Source organism: Manis javanica, chromosome 4, assembly GCF_040802235.1.
Source record: "Manis javanica isolate MJ-LG chromosome 4, MJ_LKY, whole genome shotgun sequence".
NCBI lineage: Eukaryota > Metazoa > Chordata > Mammalia > Pholidota > Manidae > Manis > Manis javanica.
This window is the reverse complement of record NC_133159.1, coordinates 75183044-75196637: the sequence shown is the minus strand read 5'-3', so window position 1 is coordinate 75196637 and position 13594 is coordinate 75183044. Positions and strand designations below refer to the sequence as shown.

The 13594-nt window shown below is 35.5% G+C and overlaps 1 pseudogene; it reads left to right on the top strand.

Moving 5' to 3' along the window:
• Window positions 1–3718: 3718 nt before the first annotated feature.
• Window positions 3719–3812, top strand: LOC118967985 (U6 spliceosomal RNA; annotated as a pseudogene).
• Window positions 3813–13594: the final 9782 nt, after the last annotated feature.

Here is a 13594-nt window from a genome sequence, read left to right as displayed (position 1 = left end):
GAGAATTTCCTCCCTTTTTAAGGCTGAATAATATTCCATTGTATGTGTATATGAACCACATTTTTTTTTTATCCACTTATATGTTTATAGACAGTTGAGTTGCTTCTATCTTTTGACCATTGCAAATTGTACTGCTATGAACATAGGTGTACAAATATCTCTTTGAGATTGTGTTTGTAATTTTTGGGGGTATGTACCCACAAATGGATTGATAGATAATATGCTATTTCTATTTTTAGTATTTTGAGGAGCCACTGTACTGTTTTCCATACTGGCTATTCCATTTTACATTCTCACCAACAGTACACAAAGATTCCAATTTCTCCATGTTCTTACTAACATTTGCTTCCTTCCTCGAAGTATAATTGCCATACAATATCCTATTTGTTTCAGGTGTACATCATACTAATTTGATTTTATATCTTATGAAATGATCCCCATGATAAGTCTAAGTGACCATCTGTCACCAAACATAGACTATTATATTGGTTTCAGGTGTATAACAGTGATTTGACAATTATATACATTATAAAATGCTCACAATGATGTGTAGTTACCATCGGTCAATATACAAAAACATTGTACTTTTATTGACTATATTCCCTATGCTATACTTTCATCCCCATAACTAATTTATTTTATAATTGGAAGTTTGTACCTCTTAATCCCCTTAACCTATTTTTCCCACTCCCTACCCTGGTGAACAATAGTTTGTTTCTTATGTCTATGAGTCTGTTTCTGTTTGTTTTCTTTTTTAGATTCCTCATAAAAATCAACTCATATAATATTTCTCTTTCTCTGTCTGACTTATTTCACTTAGCATAATGCCCTGTAGGTCTATCTATGTCATTGCAAATGGCAATGTTTTTGTTCTTTTTTATGGCTGAGTAATATTGCATTGTGTGTGGGTATATATCTACATCTTCTTTATGCATTCACCTATTGATGGTCACTTAGGTTGCTTTCATAAATTGTCTATTGTAAATAATGCTGCAATGAACATAGGGGCACATATATCTCTTCTAATTGGTGTCTTCATTTTCTGCAGTTAAATACTCAGAAATGGAACTACTGGATAATATGGTAGTTCTATTCTTAATCTTTTGAGGAACCTCCATACTATTTTCTATAGTGGCTTCACCAATTTACATTCCCACCAGCAGTGTATGAGTGGTCCCTTTTCTCCACATTCTCTGCAACACTTGCTATTCTTATCTTTTTTATATTAGCCATTCTGACAGGTGTGAGGTGATATCTTATCAGGGCTTTGATTTGTATTTCCCTGGTGATTAGTGAGGTTGAACAAGTTTTCATGTACCTGTTGGTCATCTGTATGTCATCTTTGGGAAAATGTGTATTCAATTTCTCTGCCCATTTTTTAATTGAGTTGTTTGTTTTTTTCAAATTGCCTAAGTTCTTTATATATTTTGGATATTAACCCCTTACCAGATACATCATTTGCAAATATCTTCTCCCATTCAATAAAATGCCTTTTCATTTTGATGACGGTTTCCTTTGATGTGCAAAAGCTTTTTAGTTTGATGTAATTCATTTGTTGATTTTAACTTCTGTTGCCCATGCCTGAGGAGACTGGGCCAAAAAATATTGCTAAGACCAATGTCAAAGAGCTTACTGCCTTATTTTTTCCAGGAATTTTATGGTTTCAGGTCTTACATTCAAGGCTTTAGTCCATTTTGAACTTTTTTCTGTGTATGGTATAAGAAAGTGATTCAGGTTTAATCCTTTGCATGCAGCTGTTCAGTTGGCTTTGTTTTGACAATTGTAGTCTTTTGCGGTTCCATCTTTAGGATTATTTGTTCTAGTTCTGTGAAAAATGACATTGGTATTTTAATAGGAATTGCATTGAATCTGTAGATTTCTTTGGGCAATACAGCCATTTTAACTATATTAATTCTTCCAAACCATGATCATGGAATATCTTTCTATTTATTTGTGTCGCCTTCAATTTCTTTCTTGAGTGTCTTATAGTTTTCATAGTACAGGTCTTTCACCTGCTTAGTTAATTTTATTCTTCTTGGTGCAATTGTAAATTGGATTGTTTTATTAATCTTTCTTTCTGATAGCTCATTATTAGCATATAGAAATGCAACCAATTTCTGTATATGTTGATTTTGTATCCCACAACTTCACTGAATTCACTTATTAGTTCTAATAGTGTTTGATGTATTCTTTAAGGTTTCTTATATATAATATCATGTCATCTACAAATAGTGAGAGTTTTACTTCCTTTCCAATTAGAATACCTTTTATTCCTTTTCCTTGTTTAATTTCTGTGGCTAGTATTTCCAATAATCTGTTGAACAATAGTAGCAAGAGTGGGTATCTTTGACTTGTTCCTGATCTAGGAGGAAAAGCTTTTAGCTTTTCACCATTGTTACCTTTAAGATTCTCTCTTTACTTTTAATTTTTGCCATTTTAATTAGAATATGCCTTGCTGTTGATCTCATTGGGTTCATCTCATTTAGGACTCTCTCTGCTTCCTGAATGTCTCTTTCCTTCTTCAGCTAGGAGAAGTTTCAGCTATTATTTCTCCAAATAATTTTCTGTCCCTTTCTCTCTTCTCCTTCTGAGATGCCTATAATGTGAATATTACTATATTCATTTGTTAAAATTCATTCTCTTTCTGCTGTTCTATTTGTGTTATTTCCATTATTCTGTCTTCCAGACATGAATCCACTTTTCTGTATCAATTAATCTGCTGTTAATTAATTCTAGTGTATTTTTTATTTCAGTTATTGTATTCTCCAACTATGATTGGTTCTTTCCCATATTTTCTAAATCTTCATTGAAGTTCTCATTCTGTTTCTCCATTCTTTTTCAAGTTCAGTAAGTATCTTTATGGCCATTATCTTGAACTCTTTATCAGGTAGATTATTCACTTCTCTTTCATTAGTTTTTTTTTCTTCTGGCTTTTATCATGTTCTTTCATTTGGAACATATTCCTCTGTCTCCTCATTTTGTTTAGCTTTCTGTGTTTGTTTCTATGAATTAGGTGGAATAGCTACCTTTCCTGCTGTTGAAGGAGTAGACTTGTGTTGGAGTGTTGCTGTGTAGACTGCACATGTCTGGTGACTTTGGCAAGCTGGCTGGAGCAGGAGCAGGCATGGGCCAGGGGATACTAGTATGTGCTTTGCTAGGGGTGCCTTGGCAGACTGGCTGAAGATGGAGTGGGTGCAAGCCAGGGGCATCCCAGGGTACTCCATACTGCTGCCACCCCAGCAAGAAGGCTGGATCTATATTGGGCATGGGCTGGGGGTCCCAGGGTGCTCTGTGCCAGGGCCACCCTAATGGAGTGAGTGGAAGGGGAGGGGGTAAAGGCTATGAGGTAAACTAGGGAATGCTTTCTGGGGGCCACCTTGGTGGGTTGGATGGAGCTGCTGTGGGTATGGTCTGGAGTCTCCTAGTGCATGCTGCAATGAGGCCACCTTGGTGAAAAGGCTGGATTTGGTACAGGCTGAGGGGGTCTCAGGGCACACTATGTTGGGGATGCCTTGGTGGTACAGCTAGGGCTGAACTAGGTGCAGGCCAGGAACATCACAGGGCATACCATGCCATGCTTACCTGGTGGGATGGCTGGAGCTGGAGTAGGCACAGACAGAAGGCATGCTGGGAAGCCCTAGAAAGTTGGCTAGAGTGCTTGGACCTTGCCTCTGTCCATGCTCTCAAGGTGGAAGGGGAAATTAAATGATGCTTGCCAGTGCTCGCTTTGGCAGCACATATACTAAAATTGGAACGATGCAGAGAAGATTAGCATGGCCCCTGCGCAAATTCGTGAGGTGTTCCATATTTAAAAAATAAAAATAAAAAATAAATAAATGCTGCTTGCCAGCACCTCTAACCCTGGAGAGAATTCCAATCATTCTTCACTTGTTTTGTGGACACTTTAGGTAGTACATGGATTTATCTCACTTATAGTTTGGTTTCCCTTTGAAGCATAGTTTATTCACTGTCCCAGGATGGGTGAGTCTGTGTCTAGTCCTTCAGTGATATCCCTCACTACTGCAGGTTGCCACATTGGGGATGGGGTTTCTATCATTACTGTGTCTCCATCTCTCCTACCCTTCTCTGTTTGGTCCCTTATCATTTGTTGTGAAAAAGCTGTTCAATCAGCCCTCAGTTCTTCTTCAGGATTTGCTCTACGTGTAGGTGTAGATCTGATAATGTCCAAGGGAGGAGGTGAGTTCAGTCTTCCTACACTGCCATCTTCAGCCACCTCAGACCATTTCTTTTTTCCTCCCTCCCTCCCTCCCTCTTCTTCTGCCTTCCTTGATAGTACCTATTCTAATGGGTGTGAGGCAGTTTCTTAAGTGGTTTTGATTTGTATTTCCCATTATGTTTCTATTTTTGTTGATCATTTATAAATTTTCTTTAGGGATATTTTTATTCAAGTCTTGGTCATTTTTTAGTCATTTGTATTTTGTTGTTAAGTTGTAGGAGTACTTTACATATTTTGGATATGTAAAACTTTTATTAGATACATGATTAGTAAAGTTTTTTGTAATATTCTTTGTTTCCTTCTTTCTGATACATTTGGGGTTAGTTTCTTCTTTTTCTAGCTCTTCAAGATTTAAATTTAGGTTGTATATTTGAGATTTTTTTCTTCTTTAATGTAAGCCTTTATAGCTGTAAATTCCTTCTGAGTACTATTTTTGTTGCATTCCATAAGTTTTAGTATATTTTCTTTTAGTTTCATTTGTCTCAAGATAATTTTTAATTCCCCTTTTGATGTCTTCTGTGACCTACTTGTTGTTTATGAGTATGTTGTTTCATTTCCATGTACGTGCAAATTTTCCAGCTTTTTTTTTGGCTATTGAATTTTAGTTCCATTCCATTTTGATCAGAAGAGGTTTCTTGTATGATTTCAGTCCTTTAAAATGTATTAAGGTGGGTTTAGTGGCCTAACACATGATCAATCCAGAAGACTGTCCCATGTGCATGTGGAAAAAAAAAGGGGAATTATGCTTCTCTTTAAGGATGTGTTCTTTATATATCTCATAGGGCCAATGAAACTGTAATCTTATTCAAGTTCTCTATTTATTTATAGATCTTCTGCATGATTGTTCATTCCATTATTGAACATAGAGTATTGAAGTCTTCTATCATTACTGTAGAGCTATTTCTCCCTTTAATTCTGTCACTATTAGCTTCATATATTTAGGAGCTCTGATGGTTGGTGCATATATATTTATAATTGTAATATCTTTGTGGTGAATTAACCCTTCTATAATTATGTAGTGTCCTTTTTTCTCCCCTTGTAGCAGTTTTTTACTAGAAGTCTATTTTGTCTTATATTGGTATATCCACCTCTGCTCTCTTTTGGTTACTACTTGCATTTGCATGGGATATTTTTTTCCATCCTTTCACTTTAAACCTGTATTTCTCATATTCAAAGTGAGTCTCATGTAGCGTATTGTTGAAACATCTTTTTCTTACTTTCCTGTCAATCTAGTTCTTTTGAATGGGAAGTTTAATCCATTTACATTTAAAGTAATTATTGATAAGGTAGAACTTATTATTACCATTTTAACTTTTTTTTGTATGTCTCACAGCTTTTTTGTCCCTCATTTCTTCATTAATTCCTTACACTGTATTGATATTTTGAAGTGATATGTTTTTATTTTATTTTCACTTCCTTTTATGTATATTCTGTAGATGTATTTTTCATTGTTATCATGGGCAATACACAAAATATGTGAAAGTTATAACAATCTAGTTTAAACTGATAACAACTAATTTCAGTCATATACAAAAAATCTGCTCCTTTATACTCCATCTTCCTCCCCACTTTATGTTATTGATGTCACAAATTACATCTTTATATACTGTGTGCCCATTATCATAGATTTACCTATTTTTCTGCTTTTCTTGGTTTAAATCCTGTAGAATTAAAAGTGGAGTTACAAACCAAAATTACAATAATATACCTTTTTATATTTGTCCACATATTTCCTTTTACTTAGTACTATATAGTTTCATATGGCTTTGAGTTACTGTCTAACATCCTTTTGTTTCAACTTGAAAGACTCACTTTAGCACTTTTTGTAGGCAGTTCTACTGGTAATGAACTCCCTCAGCTTTGTTTACCTGGAAATGTCTTAATTTCACCCACAATTTTAAAAGACAGTTTTGCTGGGAATAGTGTTCACAGCTGACAGTTATTAAAAATTCACTTCTGATCTTATCAAGTCTCCCTTCTACCTGATGAACTTTTTTCTTACCACTTAAATATTTTTTCTCTTTGTCTTTGATTTTCAATGGTTTGATTATAATGTGTCATGGTGTGGTGCTCTTTTGATATAGTGAACTTGGAGATCACTAAACTTCTTGTATTTGTATATCCATCTCTTTCCTCACATTTGCTAAGTTTTCAGCTGTTATTTCTCCTAATAAAATTCTCTGACCCTTTTTTTCTCTTTAATGGGACTCCTATAATGTATATATTAGACTGCTTGATGATGTCTCATAAGTCCTTTAGGATTTATTCAGTTTTTTCATCCTTTTTTCTTTTTGCTCTTTTGATTGTCAATTTCAAATAACCTGTCTTCAAGTTCATTGAGTTTTTATTTTGCATTTTCAAGTCTGCTGTTGATCCCCTGTAATAAAATTTTAAATTTAGTTATTGTATTTTTAATACAATTTTTTTTACAGTGTCATTTCTAGAAATTTCCAGAATTTCTTTAACATTTCCATCTCATTGTTCATAGTCTCATTTTACTTGTGCATTATGTTCCTGGTTTTGTTTAGTAGTCCATTTGTATTCTCTTTTAGCTCATTGGGCATCTTTAAAATGGCTTTAAATTATTTATTTAGTTAGTCAGAGACTGTTTCTGCGGGGTTGGTCTCTGAAAATTTATTTTGTTCCTTTGAATGAGACCTATTTCCTGTGTCTTTGTATACCTGTGATCTTTTGTTGAAATTTGGGAATTTGAAAAAACAACCACCTCTCCCAGTCTTTATCTGCTCGCTTTATGGAAGAAAAGACTTATGCTAATAGCACAGTGTAGAAGCTTATGGGTTCTCTCAAACCTTTTCTGGGGATGGATTTCCTTGGCATGTGTGTATGCCTTCATTCAAATTCCTAGTATATATGGCTGCTTTTAATTTCTCTGAGAGGCTCTTTCACAAGAGTCTCAACCTTGCTTCTTCTCAGTGCTTTAGACATTGTATTGTGTTCCTTTACCCATGATCTCTTGCTCGCAGGCACATGCATGTCTGTTTTCTTCCTGCAGCTCTCACATGTTGCAGCACTTGGCACAACTTTCAGTGGCATCCAGACTATTCAAAAATTTTCATCATTGTTCTGAGTCAGGTGAGACAGAAACCAGTCCCTTGGCAGCCTTTACACAAGCCAGAACATTGAAAGTAAGTTCCACTTTTTTCCTTCCATTCAAAAGCAGGAACCAAGAATTGAATGTATTCTTCCCAACTACATCATGCTGCAGGGATAAATGAGCAGACAAAGATGAGAAAAAGCACCACAAAATAGGCTACCATTTTGAATATGGTTTTCGTAGTTAGGCATTCACTCATTCACTTGGATGCTACACTTTCTAGAGTTCCTAAAAAGCTACTTTGGCCCATACATTGTTGGTTACTTGGCACACAGTAAAATGACAACTCTCTCAGTTATAGAATTGATGTCCTTCTTCCTGTTGGGTCATTCTAGGAGGTTTGCAAGGATTTTTCCTGGATAGCTGGTCCACCTGATGACCTTACTGTGGTGACCAAACTCTGGTTTGTTCTTGGACGCTCAGGATACATGGGCTCACAGATGCTGCCTTTGAAGGCCTCAATGCTATAATAATAACAAAGAATACAAATGTAAATCAATTACTTTTGCCAGCAAAGGCTGATCAATACCAAAGTCATAAATTTTAAAATTCACTAATCTAAATGAACTATCTTCAAAAAGTTTAGGAGACATGTGTAAAGGGCCCTTTCAACAGTGAAGATTCATAACATTTATATTCACCACTTTGAATATGGTTTTCGTAGTTAGGCATTCACTCATTCACTTGGATGCTACACTTTCTAGAGTTCCCCAAAAGCTACTTTGGCCCATTCATTGTTGGTTATTTGGCACACAGTAAAATAACAACCAGATATAAAAGGCAATGGAGGGAACTAAAGTTGTATTAATTCCACAGACTGGATTTTAGAAACAATGACAAAGATGCTCTTTTAAACAAGGCTCTTTCTTGTAACAAACACACTTAACATATTCCTGGGGGATGAGATCAGGGCAAGCTGAAGAATGACCAAGAGCCTAAGGATGTACCTGCAGCTACTGCGTATAGTCACCAACAGTGATGTGACCCAAAGTAAATTTTACTCAGTTAAGGGTGGAAGAAGGGGAACAGTCAGCCGAACCTGTGTGGAGCATTGTGAGTTCGGGGAGCAACAAGTCTTCTCAGGACATGGCATTATGACCCTGTCATCTTTTTCAAATTCACAAATATGTGATGCTAGCATCCAGTATCTAGGTCTTAGAGAATGCTGATTTCTTCTAGTGATATACATCATACAAATATTAAATCCTCCCAAGTTCTAATTTGTATCCTGCTCCCCAGGCTGAACTGAGGGCAGACCTTCTCTCTAGTTTCTCAGCCCTCACTCATGTTATAAACAAAGTGACAGATATAATATGGCTATTATATAAAACTAGTATATAGAGCTAGTCACTGCCCCACATTTTTGTGTAATACAAACTTGCTATTCTTTCTATGTTTTTCCATGCCCAGCAATATCTGGTGTTTTTAGCTTTGTGTCACAGTAGCTATTGCCTTTTGCTGCTGATCAAGAATTCTATAAGCCTGTAAATATTGACTCTAAAAGGATTTCTTTTCCTTGCAGATTTATCTCAGAGAAAAAATTGCTCTAAGCATAGAGCTGACATTAGACTGCTTAAAGCCCATGTTTCCAAGAACACCAAGAGGATCAGGATAGTGTCAGCTGCCTCTCCCTATATTGCTGGATGTGGAAATGGAACTCTTCCTGTCTAGGAATATGCACTAAGGGTCCAAAGCTTAGAACACTAACAACCAAATAACAATTCATTCAAAAGCAGGATGCTAGTCTAACTTTTCCAGCTTTTCCTGAGTTGGATTAGATTTATGGGGCAGGAAAAAACATTATTCTATTAACCTCTATAAATTTAGAAAAATAGTGATTATAATTCTCTCTTACCCATATATCCTTCTGTAATAAGACTTATTTAATATCATACTTAAAATTATACTTATTACAATTATGCACCATGGAAAAAGAATCACAATTAATTTTTTCTTAACATTGTTTCATGTAATGACTTACATCCTCACAATCAAAGGGGAAAAAAAGAAAGAGGATATTCTTATGAGGGAAACACTCTGATTATTCTGACTTGGGTCATGTGCTCATCTGTCCTAAAGCAAATCTGTTCTTGGCCAGGCTGCAGCCACTGTGATTATCTCAGCTTGAGATTACTCACCCTTTGAACCACCACTGATGAATGGGGATGTTAGCTTCCCAATTAGATGGTGGGGCAGTACATAGCATACACAAGTTCAGTAAAAAAACTAGAGGTGATTAGTCATTCCAATTCAAATTCAGCTTTTCCACTAAAAATATAAAACTAATTAGTAGACAAAGTACTGTAATGTTATTAATTCATTAATTCTCAGAAAAATGCTCCAAAATTGATGTTATTCTTCTGATTTCATAAATGAGAAAACTAAGACAGAAGGGATTAGGTAGAATGCTTAAGGTCACAGCATAATAGAAAGCAAAGATATACTTTGAAAATAAGCACATCAGCTTCAAATTTATGCTATTATGAACTATGCTGCATTAATCTTCCTTAGTCAATGTCCCCCACTGGATATTCTATGATTCAATTTTATAGATCATGGTAGACTTCTGGTTTCAGGGTTCCCGGCTTAAGTTCTCTTTGTCAGAATTTTTCTAGTTAGTTCATTATGCAAAAGGTAAAAGAGGTAAGCTTTGCTGTTTTGTACTGCTTACCACACCCCTCAAATCTGTTTTGCCCTACCTTCTGAGTACATGGATGTGCAATATGCAATATCCTATATATTCCTTTCAATTCCTATGTAAAGGGGATATGGGATTTTAAATGTTCCGTTAGAATGTTTATTCCAAGCTATTTTTTTTTCAGCAGGATATGTTGCAAGAGAAAGAGAACTGTTTGTACTTCTCTGTTTTGTGTTTCACTATGTAATGGACAAATTGTTCAGTCCTTTTCTTCTACAATTACTCTATCTACTAGGGGGAATAAACATAGTTAATCTGAAAGTTTTTGGAAGAATTTTTTTCATCTTTTTATGTAAGACACTTGGATCAGGTGTCTGCATACACAAGTATCCAACAAAAATCAGAAGCTGTCCTCAAATCAGGAAGCATTAAAGAATCGTTACAAGATTTCTCAGCCTGTGGCTGTGGTAGCCATTGCAGGCATGTATCATACAGGGAAAGCCAAAGTAATGAATCAGCTAACAGGAAGAACCATGACGTGTCCTGGTGACCCAGTCACATCATCCTTAGAGTCACATGAAAAGTCAACACAGCTCCTCCTGATAAAGTTTCTGTTTCCATTCTCTCTCCACTCTCTTTCCTGCTCTGCTATGAGGCAGAATTATGCCTACTACAATCAAATAGCCACTTTACTGGTCCTCTAATCCTCTTTTACTTTTACCTGCTCAGTAGCTCAGCTCCTGCAGATATTTCCTCTATTTTTCTTGTACCATCAATTTTATGCTATTATATCATTCTCATTAACATTTATTTGAAGTGAGGTTCCACGAGAAGGCATTCAGTTAGTTCATGTTGTGTATATTTACTCTGCCAACCTCTCTTTTAATGTGTAATTATTGATGTATTAGGGCTTAAGACTGCACTTTTTTTCTTTTTTTCCTTCTACTTTTTTCCTCTTTATTGAGGTTCTAATTGACAAAGTTGTTTATATTAAAGGTGTACAACTTAATGTTTCACATACATACCCATTTGAAATATCATCACAATTAAGCTAATCAACATATCCATCACTTCATAGAGTTACCTTTTATTTTGGGGGTAAGAATACATAAGACCTACCCTTTTTGCAAGTTTCAAGTATATAATACAGCATTGTTAACTATAGTCACATTGCTGTACATTATATCTCCAGAACTTTTTCATATTGTGTAACTTAAACTTTGTAACTGCTGACCAATGCATCCCCATTCCCTCCTTCCACCATCTGCTGCCAACTTCTATGCTACTCTCTGCTTGTATGGGTTTGATTACTTTAGATGCCACATATAAATGCAATCATGCAGTGTCTCTCTTTCTGCATCTGGTTTAGTTCAGTTAGCATCATGTCTTCCAGTTTCATCCATGTTGTCACAAATGGCAGAATTTCCTTCTTTTTAAAAGATAAAGGATATTGAATATACCTTATTTTCTCTATCCATTCTTATATCATGGACATTTAAATACATTCCATATCTTGGCTATTGTGAAAATGTTGCAATGAACATTGGCATGCAGATATCTATTCAAGATCCTAATTTAATTTCCTTTGGATATATACCCAGAAGTTGCTGTGCTGGATCATATAGTAGTTCTACTTTGAATTTTTGGAAACCTCCTGTTTTCCATAATGGCTATAACCAACTTATATTCTCACCAAAAGGGTACAAGGGTTCCATTTTCTCCACATGGCTCACCAACACTTTCTGATGGTAGCCATTTCTCATAGGTGTGGGACAATGCCTCATTATGGTTTTAATTTGCATTTCTTTGATTATTAGAGATGCTGAACACCTTTTAACATATTTTTTGTCCATTTGGAGTCTTCTTTGGAAAAATACCAATTCAGGTCCTTGCCTGTTTTTTAAATTGGATTATTATTATTATTTTCCTATTGAGTTGTATGAGTTTCTTATTTATTTTGGGCATTGATCCCTTATCAGATAGATGGTTTGCATTTCTTCCATTCCACAGGTTATCTTTTCACTCTGTTGATTGTTTACTTTGTTCTGTACAAGATATTTAGTCTGATGTCATTCCATTTATCCATTTTTGCTTTTGTTGCTTGTGCTTTCATTTTGGACAATTACATTCTGTTGGTCTATATGTCTGCTTTTATGCCAGCACTTTACTATTTTGATTACTGTAGCATCATAATATATTTTGAAATCAGGGAATGTGATGCCTCCAGGTTTATTCTTCTTGCCCAAGATTGCTTTGACTCTTCAGGGCCTTTTGTGACTCAATATGAATTTTAGGAATTTTTTTTTTACTTCCGTAAAGAATCCCACTATGAATCTGATAAGGATTTCATTGAATCTGCATATTACTTTGGGTAGTATGAACATTTTAACAACATGGATTCTTCCAATCCATGAACATGGGATGCCTTTCCATTTATCTGTCTTTAATTTCCTTCATCAATGTGTTATAATTTTCAGTGTCCAAGTCTTTCACATTTTTGTTAAATTTACACTTACATATTATATTCTTTTTGCTGCCCTTGTAATAAGATTATATTCTTGATTTTCTTTTCAGATAGTCCATTGTTGGTGTATTGAAACAACTAATTTTCACATGTTGATTTGTATCCTGCAACTTTGCTGAATTCACTAATTCTAACAGTTTTTTGTTGAATCTTCAAGGTTTTCTAAATATATGATCAATCACTCATCTGCAGGTTATTTTACCTCTTCCTTTCTGATTTGAATGCCTAATATCTTTTTATATCTTTTTATCTTTTTCTTGTCTAATTACTCTAGCTAGGACTTGCAGTACTAGGTTGAAAGAAGTGGTGAAGATGAATATTCTTGCCTTTATCATATCTTAGCATGAAAGCTTTCCATCTTTCCCTATTGATTGTGATATTAACTGTGGACTTTTCATATATGGCCTTATTATGTTGAGGTACATTCATTCTATATCTATTTTGTTGAGTGTTTTAGTCACAAATGGATATTGAACTTTGTCAAGTGCTTTTTCTATGTTTATTAAGATAATTATGTAGGTTTTTCTTTTATTTTGTTACTGTAAAATGTATCAATTGATTTTCCATATTGAGCCATCCTTGCATTCTAGGGATAAATCCCATTTGGTCATGATTTTTGATCCTTTTAAAGCATGGTGAATTTAGTTTCCTAATATTTCATTGAGAAATGTTACATCTATGTTCATCAGGTATATTGGCTGGTAATTTTCTTTTCTTATAGTGCTTTTGACTGGTTTTGGTATCAGGGGTCAGACAGACTGGAGGCCCCAAGAAACCCCAGGTATGGGGAAGGGTGACCAAATGTGTCAGCTGTAGGATCTGGTCATCAAAGTGGGTTATGGCTTCATTATGCATAACCTGTCATCCAAGAACAAACTCCAGGTATTCTTGTGGCCAGAAACTGGCAGCTCTTAGCACATGAGATTAGAGAAAAAAGCCAGGTTCCAACCCCAAGCTTACAGGGCTCTGTGGGGCCATGCCCACAGCATCTCAGGGAGCCCACCATCACACTCCTCACCTCATTTTTTATGCAGAGCAGGACACTTTCCTGGTCAGTACTGTATCTACCACCACCTAGAA